Consider the following 18,332-nt stretch of genomic DNA (forward strand, 5'->3'; position numbering starts at 1 on the left):
GCGGTAAGAACACATACTCTCTGAGCTATACTATCGCTCCTGACTACGGACCGGTCCCAATGGACTGCGGTATTGCTATTCCCGCCCATGCAAAAAATGTCACCGTGCGCGACTATCTAAACGCCATAGTCTCTTCCGGTGTACCTGCCCATTGTATCACCGACGCTCTTTTTGGCCCTGTACACGGGAGAATACACACACTCCCGGCTTCTGTATCGAATGTCGCTCCTTTTAGCCACATACGCAGCTGTCGTCGTATGGCATATGTTACTTTTGCTACGCCACAGGACTTTGATGACCTACCTGAAGCTGTCGACGTCCAATTGAATGGAATTCAATATGCCTTCCAAATCAATGTACCACTCCAATGTTTTCAATGCGGCGCTACAGGTCACACCCTTCAGACCTGTCCATCACCTCGTCGCACCAGATCCACCTTAAACACTACCCAATCTCAACCTAAATCACCTCCTGCTCCGAAGGGACCCAAGTCTTCCACCTCTGCAAACGCAACAGTTTTTAACAAACAATTTCCACCAAAACCCAGTCTAGTTCGCTCAACATCACTCGTCTCACTTGCAAACAAATTCGATCCTCTCGGTGAGCAGTCGGCCTCTGACACTCGTGTTGCCGACAGCGACGTCGACGAATCTATGGACGCAGACCTTACGGCAAATGGCTTTAAGGTAGTACAGAAGAAAATTCTACGCAAGAGATCGCGCCCTGACCAACTGATGCCACCGCCCCGTGGTGGTTTAAAGTTGACGCCTTCGGCTTCAGCGTTTAAAGCTGACTCTGAGGAGTGGGCTGACAAACAAGGCCCCTTCTATCCGGCTTTTAACATGGACACTGTCCAGGACTTTCTCGCTAAAGTGGACGGTCTCGGTCTGGAAGAGAAACGTCAACTTCTTCACGATTTCGCGCCGTCCGCCGATCTTGCGTCTACGCTTCTGCGTCAGATTATGGTTTTCTCGTACGTCGACCCTGATATCGCGGCGATAAATCCCTCGGCCAAAAAACAAGCTATGCGCCGTTCCTATTTTAATCTCACAAAGTCGCTTATGAAGGTTATTCCGGATCCCCAGAATCCGGAATCTAGCTCTGCAATGTCACAGTAGTCAATTACTCTTATGCCGAAAACATTTTCTGTCTTTTTCGTCCTTGTTTACGTGTTTTATTCTTTTATTCGTAATGATTAGTTTTATGTCATTAAACGTTCGTGGTGTTGGAACTGGAGTCACGAATGTTCGGACCCGTGATTTTGTTTCCCGTTACCACCCCTCGTTTATTTGTTTGCAGGAGACCAATGTCTCGCATTCTTTCTCTCAATCTTTTGTATGGACCACTGGGCCTCATATATTTTATCACAGCTGCGCGACAAGTTCCCGTGGCGCTGGCGTTTCCCTAGGACTTTTGCCCGCTCTTGCCCAGCTCGTAGTTTTTCACGACACCTTTCCGGGTCACTGCTTATATGTGCGTCTCTCACGCGGTACATCGGCCACACCTTACTACGATCAATTTTCGGGATCTATGTTCCATCTTCAAGTGACCCTAAGGCACTTCAAACACTTGACTTCGTTCTGTCGCATCTCGCAGCAGTTGGAGATGCCGATAATATTTATTTTATGGGTGACTTTAACTGCACGCTTGATCCCCCAACGATCGCGCCAATTGCGTGGAGTCTCGTTCCCGAGTCGCGGAGGCTCTGACACACATTGTTGAAAGTTTTGATCTGGCTGATGCTTTTCGACGCGTTTATCCAGATCGTCGCTAATATACCTGGCGCATTAGAACTGCAGGTTTTATCCGTTCTGCTCGCCTCGATAGAGTTTACTATTCTTCAACCGCCACCCAAGTTTCCGTTTCACACCTACCGACTTTCTTTTCCGATCATAACGCGGTTTTTGCGCTTTTTCTGATGAAACGAGCATTAGTAGAGAATAATCATATTTGAACCATTTTTTTTCAAGATGGCTGCCAAAAATAACCGCCCCAAAACAACCCCCAAATTTTTTTTTCCAAAAACCAATTTTTGACCTTGGAAAAATCGAAAAACATATTTTAATTTTAACCCTAAATTTGACCTTGAAGATAATCTTTGACCCCTACCACAACCCCTAAGCCTCGGTCTATCACCCCAACAAGTTTGGACACGATCGGACAAGCTCGGCGCGAGATATCGGCGGTAATATGTGACCCCACCAAATACTTACGCTTATTCACTTTTGGTGTAACGTTTTTCGTTTTTTCGCCATTTAAAATGCTAATTAGTTAATTGCGAGATGGGGAAACGAATTCGCGACCTTCGCTTTATATCCTCGACAACTTTTGGCCCCACTCAAAATACTTTAAATAACTAAACTAATATAAAAAAAAATTTCATTTTTTTCGCCAATATTTTAATAGTTTTATTATTTTAAAACAATGCTAGTTTTAGTAAAAGTAATTAAAAACACAATTAGTTATTATAATATTTAATAACTATGATATTTCAAAAAATATATTTTTTAATTATAATAATAATAATAATAATAATAATCAGCTAGGCTAATACCCAAGGCACCACCTTAGGCCTAAGTCACACTTAACAACATATGAAACACTACAAATAAACTAAAATATAATAAAGAATTAAAGAAGGGGGTATAAATAATTTGAAGGTTAAAAAATATAAAAAACACAATGTTAAAAATATTTTAAGTGTATAATTAAAAATAATTATAATTACATAAATTCGTAGAAGGTATTTTTCCTCTTCGGTACCTGTCAAAAAGATAAGAATAATACAATTTCTGGAAAATTTATTGTATAAAAAAGATGAAAACAAAGGATGTTTAATATAGAAAAAAGGGGCTTTGCACCAATCCCAACATTAAATTAATAAAGCTAGTTAAAAAGAAAAAGTAGATTATGAAGTATTAAAAAGAGCCTCCACCGCCTGAATTAAATTAATAAAGCTAGTTATTTTCGAAAACATGATTAAAAACACTTCTCTTTAAAAAGAAAACATTTTAAATAAAAAATATAAAACATTTAAAAAAAACACAAAGTTTTTTAAATAAAAAATGTCTATTCACAAAATTAAAATTTTATGAGATTTGAGTCCTATTTAAAAAAAAATAAATTTAATTTTTTAAAATAAATAAATAAAAAATATTGTAAATACCTTGAGTCGTAGTTGTAAAATTCGCCGACGATCGTTTAAATTCAAATTTGGTGGAGATAATTTGCAACTAAATAAAAATATTTATCTTAATTATTGTAATTATTTTTTAAAATTAGTATTCCGTACTCTAAAGTTGTAACTATTTTAACTTCTTGTCGATCCAAATCATTAATAAAAAATAGAACTATCATTCCTAATTCTAAACGGATGGTGTCATTAGTTATAGTTAATTGTTTTTTTCGAAAGAAAGAAAGTTGTAGTAATTGATAGAGAATTAAAAGATCGTGTTGAAGGTTCCTACGATTTCTATGTTGTAGAAACCATGGAATCTTATTTAAATTTTTATATAATCGCATATGTTTTCCAATTAAACGTAAAATTTCGTAAGAAAACCAGCCCTCAAGAGTGGTTTGAGTGTGGAACAGTAAACCGTCAATTTCAAAACCATCGTGGGGACAGAAAAAATTATTAGAATGAACGTCAAATAGACAAGAATTGTTATTGAGTCTTCTAGAAAAAACTGAAGCAAAAACGGATGGAGATAATTTAAAAGATTTTTTTATAAAGGGGCACGCAAAAATGATTTTTTTAAAAGGTTCTACTAATGCTTGACACTCAAGAAAGACTGTTTTCATACAGTAATTTTCAAGTCTAATTGAAACATCGTTAATTTTAAAAAGATTAGAATTCCTAACTTTGCGTTATGCTAGATATTTAAGTGAAAAAGGGTTAATAGCGAGAGGATGGGAAATCTTACCGGAAAAAGTCAAAACTTCGCGAGATCCCATGGTTTATAAAACGAATTCGGTAAAGACACTCTTTTATAAGAAAATTTTTAGAAATATTTTATTTTTTTACATCCTGTTTTAACCTGTTTAAAATCAAGTCAAAAGACAATTTTTTATCAAATACACCTTGCAGAAATATAATTTTTATCCCTTCGTTTAAATTTTATACCTTGCAGAAATATATTTCTTCCCATAGAATTTTAAAACATCTAACCCTGTAATTAACAAAATTCTTACATCTGTAATCGATTTTTAAAGCAAAAATATTAAAACTCTTAGGGCGTTTTCTTTTTTGTCACGGAAAATATTTGATTCAATGATAAAAAACTGATTAAATATAAAGTCCTTCAAAAAATAATTAATAATTTTATATTTTTATACATGTCTATATTTAAATTGGCATTCACAAACAATTTTAAATACCATTTACATACCGATAAATTATATCTAGGTGTTATCCTTGTAGTATTAAACATTTTAATATTCAAGGTTTTATATTTTTGGAAAAAATTAATGAAAAAAAAAAACTTTTGGTATAAAAGGGCAAAATTTTACTATTAAAACATAACAGCCTAAAATGGCTTCCACAAGCGATAGTCAAAGCTCCGCGTGTCAAGCAGTTTCAGTTTTTCATAGGCCTGAAGAGGAGATGTTATTAGATTCGGAAGAATCGGAAGTAGATTTTATTCAAGAGGTACGTCGTATGTCAAATATCGAAGATGTCGGTATCGAACAATCAGTGAAAGTGAAAAAAAGTTGAGTTTCTTACGAAACTAAAACTCCGAGAAAGAAGGCGAGCGACAAGGGCATATATCTAGATATTCAAATATATTCGTATAAAAACATTAAGCATCTTCCTCAAGATGAGCTCTTTAAAGGAGATTATAATAGAGTGAAGTTCTTAGCCAACACCCTATCCCTGGACGTTGTTCGAATCATAAACTCAACAAACAGGCTGAAAAAAATAATTGACCAGACGGAAGGAAAAATTGTTTGCCCACCCACGAAGGTGAGTTAAACTCATTAATTAATTATTCGTAATAGTAATTAGAATAACATTTTAGACCTGGAAACGAAATTAGAATATGGAAGACTCCAATGATTACGGTTCGGACTCTGAATTAGACATTTCATCTTTAAACAGTTTTAATTATAAAAAGTTTTATAAAATTAAAAAATTAAGTCCTAGAAATTCAAAAAAGTGGAAATGTAAACAACTTGATATTGAATTAGAACTAATAGATTTAAACGAAATCCCCACACATTTATTTTTTTACAGTATTTGAAAAGATTCTGTCCAAAATTATCAAATACGTAAAACAAGAGGCACCAGGTTTCGATTTCCTCAGATTTGCAATTCAATCGGAAAATCTAGAACATCCAATTAACATTAAATTTATTTAAATTGATCAGTTAACTGTTTCTCGAATATTTAGCCATATAGCTCGCATTGCTCAATCGAAAAAAGATTTCTTACTAGATGAAGACATTATTGATCTTGATGCGTTTTTAAAAACTAAAACCAATTTTTACTATATAAACAACATCGATAATTTATGCGTAACGAGAGCCCTCACAGTCGGACAAAAACTCTGTTAAATTGCCGAATACAAAAAGTTAAAACTTCCATTAACAAGTGTTCTTAAAGAATATCGCTCCTTAACACTCTTTCGTAGTAAATTACAAACTAAAGCCGCTAAACAATTGCATGAGTATGTACGAATTGCACAAGGAGCTGTAGAAATTGTTGATATAGATAAATTTCAAACATTTTTAGGCCCAAAATATCAGATAATAATATTTAACGCAACGGAAAATTTTCAAATTTATTTCAAAGGTTTCCCCCCTTCCAAAAACAAAAATTTACTTGTAAAAATTGGCACGCACGTTCATTTAGCTAAAAATCTACATTCCATTTGGGGCGGCGTAGCTTCGTGCTTAGACTGTGAAATATTTTTTATTCCACCACACATAGAAACAAGCACCACTGCTTTGACACTAGAAATATTAAATGTAAAAGGTGTTTAAGTCAAAATTTTCACGAATTTTTAGAAATTCCTTTAATTCGTTGTAAACTTTGTAATAGGTATTTAAAACAAGGGGAATGTTACAATTTTCATTTTAAAAATTAAACTTGCAAGCTTTTCCACAGATGTGAAAAATGCTGTATTCAATTTGAAACTTTAAAAACTCACAAATGTGAAACGGCTTGCAACTCTTGTAAAATTGAACATCCTCATAATCAGCATTATGTTAAACAGTCAACCTTTAAAAAGAAACCACGATCCTATGTATATTTCGATATTGAAACTGTAATCGAGCATGATATTCATAAGCCTATTTTGTTAGTGGCACAAAGTGAAATCTTAAATCAGCCTGTTGAAACCATGGTTTTTGAAGGACAATATTGTGTAAATAACTTTCTAAATTTTTTGTTTCAACATGAAACTATTTTATTTACGGATGGGAAACGGAAAAGAAAAACAATTAGACCGAAATTTACCAACCTCATCGTAATGGCCCATAATTTGAGATCTATCGATGGAATGTTTATTATTTCTAAATTAATTAAACCTTTCATTCCCGAGGTTATTTATGATGGAGCCAAAATTCTTACTATTTCTATTAAAGGGGTAGACATTCATTTTGTAGATTCTTTAAATTATATTAGTGCACCACTAAGGCATTTTCCTAAAATGTTTTCCTTACCTAAATCTAAAGGATATTTTCCCTATATTTTTTGGACAAAAGAGACTTTAAACTATTCAGGTAAAATTCCGGACGAAAAATTTTTTGAACCCAATAAAATGATAGAGATGGAATACCGAGAATTTAAAAATTGGTATTCACACAAACAGCTCGAACGGGTATATTGTATTAAATCAGAATCCAGGGCGTATTGTCTTTTAGATTGTAATTTATTACGCTTAGCTATGCAGAAATTTCGCATCTTATATAAAGAACTAATTGAAATTGATATCAGTAATTATGGGGGTATTTCTCTTTCTGGGGCACTTAACAATGTTTTTATTGACAAGTTTTTAGAACCATATACATTATGTACTATACCGACTATCGGTTTGGCAAGTAGACAGAATCAAAGTGAGATTGCATTAAAATATGTATCTTGGTATGAGAAGGAAAATAATTTAATTTTGCAAACGGTCAGATCCGCGGCCGAAGAACAGGCTGTAGGTCCGTATTTTGTAGATGGCTACTGTGAAAATCCACCCATAGTAATTGATGTAATGGGTGATTTCTGGCACGGTTGTCCAAAACATTTTTTCTGGCTCGAGGTTCAATCCAATTATCAGAAAAACATTTAAAGAAATTAGAGAAAGAGAATTAGACCGAAAATAATTTATTGAAGAAAATTTACCAAACCACACATATATTCAAATTTTTGAATGTGAGATAAAATAATGAAGCGAAAGCTTTTTTTAATACAATTAAAATCATTCCTAAAATTAACCCTAGAGATTCTTTAGTTGGAGGGCGTGTAGAAACTATTAAGCTGTACCATGAAATAGACCCCTCAGTTGGAGAACAAATCCGATATTTCGACTTTTGTAGTCTGTATGCGTATTGCTTACAAAAATACGAATATGGTTGTAAAAATGTTAAAGTTGTCACACACAACTTTGATTATGCACCTGACGCCTATTTTGGTATAATTAGTTGTCGAATCCTCCCCCCCAGAGACCTCTACTTACCCGTTCTTCCCTACCGTTTTAATAAGAAACTTTATTATCCTTTATGTGGTAGTTGTCTGATAAATAATGGTGAAAAATGTACCCATAGTATTGATGAACGAGCTATAACGGTGGTTTTACCTGCGGTGGAAATCTACTACGCAATAAAAGAGTGTAAATACCAGCTGTTAGAAATTTTCGAGGTGTACCATTACAGTATTACAACCAATTTTTTCAAACCATATATTGACATTTTTTTAGAGCAAAAGTTAAAAATTCAGGATTTCCACCTAATATTAAAACATATCAAGAACAAAAAGAGTATTTAGACGCGATATACGAAGCGGATGGAGTAAGATTAGAACCTGAAGAAATTGTTGATAACCCATCCTTAAGAACTTCCGCGAAATTGGCGCAAAATTCATTATATGGAAGAATGGCCTTAAGAATGGATAAATCAACAACCAAAATCATCCATCGGTATTCCCAATTAACCGAGATTATAGCAGACACAACGAATAAATTAACAGACTTTCATCTAATCAACAACGATGTTGCCATGGTAGGTTATAAAAAAGTGAGCTGGCACCCACATTTACAAAAGGTAATGTAATAATAGCTGCCTTTGTCACCAGTTATGGGCGTATTCATCTGCATAAGTTAATTAATAAGTTGGGAAAGCGTGTAATTTATTTTGACACAGACGGTGTGCAATTTACACATTTACCAAACGATTGGCTACCCCCCCTCGGTGGTAATTTAGGTGAACTTACGTGTGAGACCCCGAATACATATATTACAAAATTCGTGTCCACCGGGCCAAAAAGTTACAGCTTTCAACTTGAAAATTATCAGACAATTATAAAACTAAAAGGGATAACTCTTACCAGGGAGAATTCAGAAAACATCCATTTCGATTCTTTTAAACAGATGATTTTTGTACCAAATACCGAGTTTAAGGTGAAAATTCCTTTTAACGTAATAAAAGATAAGTACAAAATGCTTTTACGTGTTGGCAACTTAAGTAAAACTTTCAAAAAAACATTTTGTAAACATGTGCTAAAAGAGAATATCTCTAGTGTGCCCTACGGCTATTTAGAATATGAAGATGGCGAATTGTAAAATAAAATTGTCATCTTTTAATTATAAGTCTAAAAAACATGTAACAAAAAAACACGCAAAACAGGTTTCATTTAAAAACATAGTTATCGTAAATGAAATCTCTTCCGAAAATCGAGTAAATACTTTATTTTTAAATAACCTAAGATTTAAACTTTTAACTTCCAAAATTGAATTTTTACTAAAAAACGGGAATTAATGTATAATTTTTTGGTGAAGGAATTATTATGATTTATTTTTTATTTTGAAAGTTTATATAACTGGCGAAGGAATGATTTTTGATAAGAAACATATTATACTTTAATAAAATAATTTTTTAAATTTATTCTATAAAACAGTCAATTTACTAACAAACTACGTAGTATGTTGTCTTTGTTTAAACAGTAATGTCTTATATAAAATTTCTTTCACCATTTCGAATGATGGTGTCAGGGCCTACTATGTCAGGCAAATCATCATGGACGAACTCACTAATTAGATGGAGGAATGAATTAATCGATAAACCTCCTATTAAAATTATTTATTGTTATTCGGTTTGGCAATCAGGTTACCATGATTTATCTCAAATTTTAACCGATATAGAGTTTATTCAAGGACTACCTCCGATAGACAGCGAGTTTTGGGAATCAAATAGAAATTCCTTACTTATTATTGATGATCTAGCAGATGAACTTTACAAAAATGACCAAATTGCTAAATTGGTTACCGTCGACACAAACCTTATTTCCTCGAGGCAAACAATCTCGTTTAATCTCTCTTAATATGTCATATCTAAATCTGTTTAAATCTCCTCGAGATTTAAGTCAAGTTCAAAATCTAGCTTATCAAATATCTCCAAATAATACAAAAATAATTAAAATGGCCCACGATATGGCTACTATCGAACCTTACAATTCACTATTTATAGACACATCTGTCACCACTCCAGATAACTTACGATTAAGATCGTACACATTTAATCAAAACGGACCACAAATGGTAGTTTTTTCCAATAATAAATAATTTACTATATTATTATCAACTTCATTAAAGACAATGGCTCCAAAAAAGACAGTACGTAAAAAAACGAGTCATATTGCAAATCCATCTGACAGGTTTAAAACACACTATCCATATTTCAGTTCAAATTCGGCGCAAGTGTCTAGTCTGTAAATTTTGATGGATGGGTTGACATAACCTATCACCGTCACTTCTTGTTTAGGCGAGAGACTGTGAGTTCGAGACATCTTTACAACTACGATTTCACGAAGCAACTAAACAATCTTTGCCCTCGTTGATTGATTTTTATTCCGTAATATACGTAACCTGACGCTCTTCGTTAATGACAAATCGGTTTTCGTATTCTCCAATAATAATTATGTTTTGAATATTAGTTAAGGGGGAAGAAAACTTCATTACCATCCGTAAACTACCATTTCGTTGAATTGAGAGATTGTTAGAATTTGCCGAGGAGTCGTAAGTTAAATCAAACGCGAATAATGTATTACCGTTTTTATAATTTTTGTAATCAATACAATTACCAGAGTTATTTCCGATTAAATCCATTGCCAAAAATAGTGAATAATATGACCTAGTGTAGAGGTTTTTATTAAAATCTGGAGTTAGAGCAGTTTCTGGAACATTCTGGTCATCCAAAGAAAGTTGTAAGAACGAGAGATTATTATAGTTAAATTGAAAGGGGTTTTCTTGACTGGCGCCATTGTAAGCAGAATTGTTTACCATTCCGATTATTACCCGATTTGGAATTTTACCTAAAAAATATTTGACTTCACGAAATCGCTCGCGCCTGCTGAGATTGTCAGAGTTTTAACAACAGTTTGTGTTAGATCGTACAAAGCTCTTTGTTTCTGCAGTATCGCATTCTGTGCCAGCTGGAGATCTGGATTAACAAGAATATGCTTAGCCGTGAGAATGGCATCTTCGACAATCAATTTATATTTATTATTAACATCTTCTTGGGAAATAATTATTAATTCATCGGAATTTTTCAAGAGTCGAATTCTTAAATTCACTTTGTTTAAGAGAAATTTGTCTATTTTACAAGAATCAACATGAAGTCTACCCATATATTCCCAAAGTTTCGATCCTGCAATATCTTTACTTCTTTTTAAAATTCCATTGTTTTGTTTATCTTTATTAACATCTTCAAAAGCTAACGCTGGGTCTCAAAACCCGTCTTCGTAATAGCCTTCCGCGGACTTGTAAGATTGTTTGGCGCCTTTATCAAAATTTAAAACTGTTGATAAATATTCTAAAAACGGATAGCAGTTGTTGCTAGATTGTACTAAAGTCTCTTCATAAATACATCTATTTGACTAAAAATAGAATGCAGTGGAAGGTTACATAGGGAGACTTTTTTCGGCTGCAGGTAAATCTATTAAAATCCCGTTTTGTTCTTTTTTAACACGAATTCGAATTTTAAGCATTAAGTTCGACATGTTGATATAATAATCTCCCCCGGGGATAGAAAAATCAATCTGTGTAGCATTAGACAAGGGAGCTATAGGGAAATAATCTACAAATTTATTCCCCTCAATATTTCCATTAAACAAGGGTTCGTGAAAAAGCTCCAACTCCGAACACATAGATTCAAATTGAGGCATAATGCTTTAGTCAAGAAAATCGGATTTGGTTCTGGGTCGTTTTTTTGTTTTATTGCGTAATTTTGATTTGCGCTTGTGTCCTCTCCGAACTCCAGAGCCTTTCTGTGTATTTAATATGGTATCACCGAGTCTATTTAAAAGATTTGTTCCCCCAATTTTACTATTTTTTTAACGACTCCTTAAAATTTTGACCCGCAACAACATCGTCCATTATTCTTTTGCCCATAACCAAACCTTGGATACCGAGTGATTTAGCTACGGGTCTAAAAAGAGGTGTTACGAATCTTGCTAAACTTTTAAAAATTGACCCAAATCCACGACCAGTTTGATATTGACTTCCTCGAAATACGTTATAGCCGCGGCCTGTTTGTAGGTAATAGGTATAATATCTTTCCATGATGAGCTTGTTTTAAGTGTACTTTAGACTAAGAATCCAGTCTTTTGAATATTAATTTAACAATAGTCTTTCCTGTCTTATATGACAGGAGTTCAACGTAATCCGACCTTAAAGAAATTTCTATAGTTTGTATTTGATCGTAGAGAACTGGAAAATAGTCTAAGAAGTGAAATCTTTCAACTGGTGCTCGATTTTTATTTTCGTTTAATTTGATAATTCTCAGCAGGGGTGTGTTGGTGTGACCTGTAATTATAGGTTGTATAATATTTGTATAGACATAAATTCCAGATATTCCGTGGTTGAGATCTGCGGGGTACATACTAATTTCGTTAAAAAGAGGTCTTTCGATTTGATTGGGGGCAAATCCTAACATTTGTCCGAGTTTGGGGTTATCTATTGGAAAGGTTAAAAAACTGTTTCCACCCAAATCTTTAACTGAAACTGTCGAATCTGAACTGAAATTAAACTCGAATTTAGCCCAGCTCTGTTGTGGTAATGAGTGTTTCATCGCAATTAAAACATCTTCAATAGTGTGGTTAACGCCACTTGGAATTCGACAATGGAATTTGTCTACAGCATTTAGTTTATTATTTTACCCTTGTTCGTAATTGTGGAAATCAATATCGCGTTTTTGTCGTTGACTATTCTCAACTCTGTTTAAATCGTTTCGAAATTTTTTCAAATTAACCGTATTAACTATTTCTAATCTAATTTGAAGAGGGTCTAATGCTTTGCTTTTATAAACTGAGGAGATATAATCTACTTTGTACTCAATTTGCAAGAGGTCTGCTAGAGGACCGAATATTTTAATTTCCAACCCACTCATTAAATCAATTTGAAAATAATATTTTCCATTTTCTTTGAAAATAAAAAATCCAGCCTTAAGCGAGACATGTGAATCAAAATATCTTTGAAGTTTATTTAAAAATTTAAAATGAAGGGATAACGGTTTAAAATTCCCGCTTGAATCCTTATCAGACTCGTAATAATTACGTTCAAACGTATAACTGTCATTTTCCCAACCGAATCCTCATCTGACATAAATTTTTCCTCATACACTTTTAAAGGATTTTGACTACTAATTACCCCATATTGAAATTCTGGCGCGTTTATATTAAAAATATTTGCTAAACTCCCGGTGAAAGCCGCCTGTAGGTCTCGAGGGAATGAAATTCTTAAATAATGACCTCGATTTATTTCTTCGATTACGTAATTAATTTCGAACCGGTTTAAAGGGGGGAAGTTTGTCGCTTGTTGAATTTCGTTTTTTAATTGCCTATGCAAAGATAATGGAATAATATTTCCAAAATCATCTCTCTGACCTTCAAATAAAAAAGGTTGGATAATTGATACAGAGTAGAAGGCCCAATCTTCCTGTTCAAATTGCGGTATTTTTGTAGTCTCAATACGTATGTCGATAAAATTGTTGCGCGAACTAAAAGTAATATTGTTTAAATTATTTAACGGGCCAAATTTTTGAATACCTGTAAAATAAATGTCTGGTTGAATTTTAAAAAGATCTGCTAATGGATTTTGAAATTTAATTTCCATACCTAACGGTATTTCTAAATTAAAATATAAATTATCTTCATCATCAGACGATATCGCGGTTTTTAATCCAACGAACTGTCTCAGTTTACAGCGCTCTAATAAATCGCGTATAATTAAGTGTAATGTGAACGGTTGGATCTCATTATTATATTATCTTTCTCCCTCATATCTGCCTGCCTCAAACACAATCGCGTAATTATTCCATTGTATTGGTTTAATAACAGGTTGAGACGGTAGATTAACTGCTATTGGAAGAGATTTTGGTAAATTATTTTCTTCGGAAGGATTTAAAACTTCTGGTTGGTTGACGTCTCCATTAATATTTGGAATTAAAGGGTCTGTTGGTAAAATGTTGTTTAGATTTTCTTCTGGTTTCATATTTGGCTTTTCTTCTAAATTTAGTTTTGGTTCAAGTTTTGTTTTTCCTCTTGTTTTACTCCTAGATTTAGTTTCGGTTTCTTGTTAATTTTCTGTTTTTTCCTCCTGGGTTGTGATTGGATTTCTTCCACGGGAATTTGTCGTGGTAAATATTTTTGTTGATATTTATTCACAATTAACGCTTTTTTATTCGTACTTCGATAAAATTTGTTGCGTAAGTTAAAGATATAGTTTTGGCGTGATTCGAGAGTGGATAATTAGAAAGATAATCACTGTCGACAAAATCATTTTCTCGAAATTCCAAAACAGAAGCTAGGGGCGATGCTTGAGGTATTCTTACTTGCACATCTTTTTGTAACTGTATTTTTAATTTTAAACTATCTTCGTTTTCATCTACTTTTACCGTATTTATTAGGATTTTTCCTTTAAGTGTTTGATTGGCCTCAATAGTTTTGGCAAACTCGTTAAGTATATTATTTTGAAGAGATGTTGGAATAGTATTCTTATTTCGATCTAGATCACCCCCGTAACGTTTGGGTGGAATTTCAATTTTAATATAATCCCATTGATTTTCTTCGGGTGAAATAGCATCTGACACGTGCCCTACTTGGAAATGCGAATACTCATTTGTTATATTTGAATAAGTTTCAGGAAGAATTATCTCTGCCAATGCACAAGTCCATTTTTCATTGTTAAAATTTAAAGGTTTTGATAACTGTACTTTAAAGGTAGAAGGTGTATTTTCCGGGTAAATATCGGGTGATGCGTTCGAAGGTAGAAATACTACGAAACTTGACATCATAATAATGACAGTTTTAGTTGGGCGACATCTCGTTTTATATTAATAAGAGATTTAGCGTGATAGATCGAAAGGATTGGGAGTTGAACTTGAAACTATTTGATTAACGTCCTGCAACGCTACCGATCTAGCACGCTAAACCTTAACATGAAAGAGTTAAAATATCTATTTTTCCGTAGGAAAAATAAGAACAATATGTTTATTAGAAAAACAAATTTATTCACATATTTTCAATCATTTTACAAGTTTTTTCAAGATTTTCCAAAACCTCAATGGGCGTTTCAACTTGATTAAGACTTAAAATTTGATTATTTTTACAATATTCTTGAAAAAAGATAATAACTTCCATCTGCTCATCAGACGGCATGACAAAGTCCGGTGGAAATACAACATTTGGTTTCATTGTTGAATTTAAAGTTTCTTCGGACCAGTTGTCTTTTTTTACGATAAATTTTCTTTGGAGTTCCATTATCATTAACAAACCCGTAGAGCAATTTTTGATTTTTTACATTAAACTCGTTCAAATAATCAATAATTTGGTCGTCTAATATTTCTTCTTCGCTTGTGTATTTCGGCTGATTTGAATGAAGACAATCGCAAACATCAATATTAAGAAGTGTTTTATTAGAATAACTAGATGTCAAATGGTTCATCAGATGCATCTTAAAAACTCTTCGTTCCAGAAATAAAGCTTGACAAACCCAGCATTTAACACTAAATTTAAAACTATCTATAAAATCAAACGCGTGTTTGCGTCATGGTTCCTCGTAATAACAAGGGTTCTCGGTAGGCCATTTGCATTTAATTTCTGGTTTCCCCATAAATAACCTTTAAAGAGCTCGACTTTTGAGACGTCTTACGCTTACACATATCCTTTGGTTTGAAATGTCAAAAGATTTATCTTTTATAGAAATAGTTTTTATCGACATTTTAAATTCGTTTTTAGTTGTTTAAAGTATTTTGGGTGGGGCCAAAAGTTGCCAAGGCTATAAAGCGAAGGTCGCGAATTCGTTTCCCCATCTTGCAATTAACTAATTAGCATTTTAAATGGCGAAAAAACGAAAAAAGTGACACCAAAAGTGAATAAGCGTAAGTATTTGGTGGGGTCACATATTACCGCCGATATCTCGGGCCGAGCTTGTCCGATCGTGTCCAGACTTGTTGGGGTGATAGACCGAGGCTTAGGGGTTGTGGTCAGGGGTCAAGCGTTGAGGCCAAGGATCATCTTCAAGGTGAAATTTGAGATTGAAAACAAAAATATTTTGTTGATTTTTTCCAAGGTCAAAAATTGGTTTTTGGAAAAATAATTTTGGGGGTTGTTTTGGGGGGGGGGGGGGTTATTTTTGGCAGCCGTCTTGGCGGCCATCTTGGAAAAAATGGTTCAAATATGAGTATTCTCTACTAGCATTCCTCGGCGCCCCCCTTTTTGGAGGTTTGCCCCTGAATTGCTCCTTAATACTTCTTTCGCTACCAAAGTTCGTGCTGAGATCATCAATCTCATTCGTACCCGCCCTGAGCGCGTGACATGGTGTTACTGGTGGTTTAAGATTTTTAAACCGTCAATTAAGTTGTTTCTCATTAAACTTGCTCACGAATTCACGGTTCGTGATGGGATCTCTCGATCTACACTGGAAATGGCCTCATCGTGTCATACTCCAGACTCGCTCGAATATTCTCAGTATAAAGAAGAGCTAAATAATCTCCATCTGCGAAACGCACGTGATAACCTCGTCCGCTCTCGCAATGATTTTTCCAAAGCCGTTGATACTCCCTCCAAGCAATTCTACGGGTTGAGCAAGAAAGCCCGGGCAAATTCCGTCCTCCATGCTTTGTACGATAAGTCGGGTGTCCTTGTTCGTGACTCCGAGTCCATTCGTGTGTGTAATTGACTACTAATCTTCCCTATACTCCCCATCAACTCCGTCCCCCTCTACGAAGTCCTCGGTGACTGATTTATTCCTCGAGCTTCCCAGGCTCAGTGATGACGATGCTACTAGCCTCATCGACCCTATATCTGTGCAGAATATCGCAGGAGCCCTTTCCACCTTGCCTCGCGGTAAGACTTCAGGCATAGACGGTTTGCCAGCCGAGTTTTATATACTTTACCAGGACCTTCTCGTGCCTTTACTATTACGTGTTTTTCGCGATCTCCAAGTAAATCCATACTTCAGCGGAATTTTCGCCGAGTCGGTAGTCTCTCTTATTCCGAAAAAGGGTGACTTACATTCACTGGCGAATTGGCGTCCCATCTCGGTCTCCAACACTGACTATAAAATTTACGGAAAACTTCTTGTTCTACGTCTTGAAACTGTCGTCCCGTTGGTTGTGCACGTTTCTCAACCTTACGCGATACCGGGTCGTTCCATTTATGACACCATATCGGTTCTCCGCGACCTCGTTACTTTAGCGAGCAGTCTTGACGAAAATCTTGCTATCGTCAACATTGAATTTGAAAAAGCGTTCGATCGCGTGTCTCACTTGTATCTCTTTCGCGTGCTCGCGCGATTCGGCTTTCCGGATCCGTTTATTGCCTATTTAAAGGTCCTTTACACCAACTCGAAGTTCCGCGTTCGTTTCAACAATACCGTCACTGACCTTATTCCGTTTCAATGTGGCATTCTTCAGGAATGTCCTTTATCAGGGCTTCTCTTCTCCCTCGCTCTGGAACCCCTGATGAATCTTCTCCGTCATCGCATCGGACCACGCCTAGGACTGACTCACCACCAAATTGTCAATGGCACTTTCGCCGATGACTCCAACTCTGTTCTTTGTGATGATAACGATTTTCCAGTTCTCAAGTTATGCCTCGATAAATACTGCGACGCCTCTGGCGCGGTAGTCAATTTTGCGAAGTCCTTTACGCTGTGGTGCGGCTCCTGGAAGGGTCGCATTGCTACACCACTTGGTATTCCTTCCCGCTCTGATGGTGACCTCTTCCTTGGGGCTTTCATAGGCAACTCTACGACCTATGAATCACAGAATTGGCCCGAACTCCTTGGTCGACTCCGCAATGTCTTAGGGCGGTGGATGAAATACCGTCACTTATCATCTCTCGAAGGAAGAACTTTAATTGCCAACTCCCTTGCGGCCAGCGTACTTTGGCACCGACTCAAGGTTTTCCAACCGCCTAGCGATTTCGTAGCCGCTGCTCAAAAACTACTCGTGGACTTCTTATGGGACGGCATTCACTGGGTGCCTTCCTCCACACTTTGCCTTGACAAAATTAACGGTGGTGTCGGCCTAGTTGACATATCTACAAAAATACAAGCTTTTCGCATCATTGAGGCCATCTCGCTCTCTCATGGGCAGGGTGCCGGGATGCCACGCGCTCACACGGCTACCGCTATTGTGCGCGAATGTGTTCCGACGTTCGCGACGCTCGGTGACCTTCTCCTCAGTCGGCCACCAGTCAAGATCGCGAACCGGTTCTACTCCTCCATCTACACCGCATGGCACTCTTCCGGGGTGCGATACTCGTCGAGTGACGTCTCCCTCGATACTTTTGCCAAGCTCCCGGTATTCGACTCGCCATTTGTGCACTCGGTCCACGGTGCCACTCTATCCGCCACTACACACGCTTCTTCTGTCGCTCAGGGCGGATCCTCATTAAAGACTACTTCAACCCACTATCCACTAAGTGGATCAAGACCCACGCCGTGTTTCTCGATTCACATCCATTACGCGGCCAGTTACTCGCTTTTCGTGCTATTCAAACCGCTGTTATTCGGTCATTTCCTGGTATTTTCGACACCACCGGGGTCGTTCCTACTTTTCGTTTCGGTTCATCAAATTCTCATGCTTTTTTCCTCGAAGCCCCCTCGTTAGTCGGTGTTACGCGG

The sequence above is a fragment of the Leiobunum rupestre genome, chromosome 2, assembly GCF_980474605.1.
Source record: "Leiobunum rupestre chromosome 2, qqLeiRupe1.1.hap1, whole genome shotgun sequence".
In the NCBI taxonomy this organism is placed as follows: Eukaryota; Metazoa; Arthropoda; class Arachnida; order Opiliones; family Sclerosomatidae; genus Leiobunum; species Leiobunum rupestre.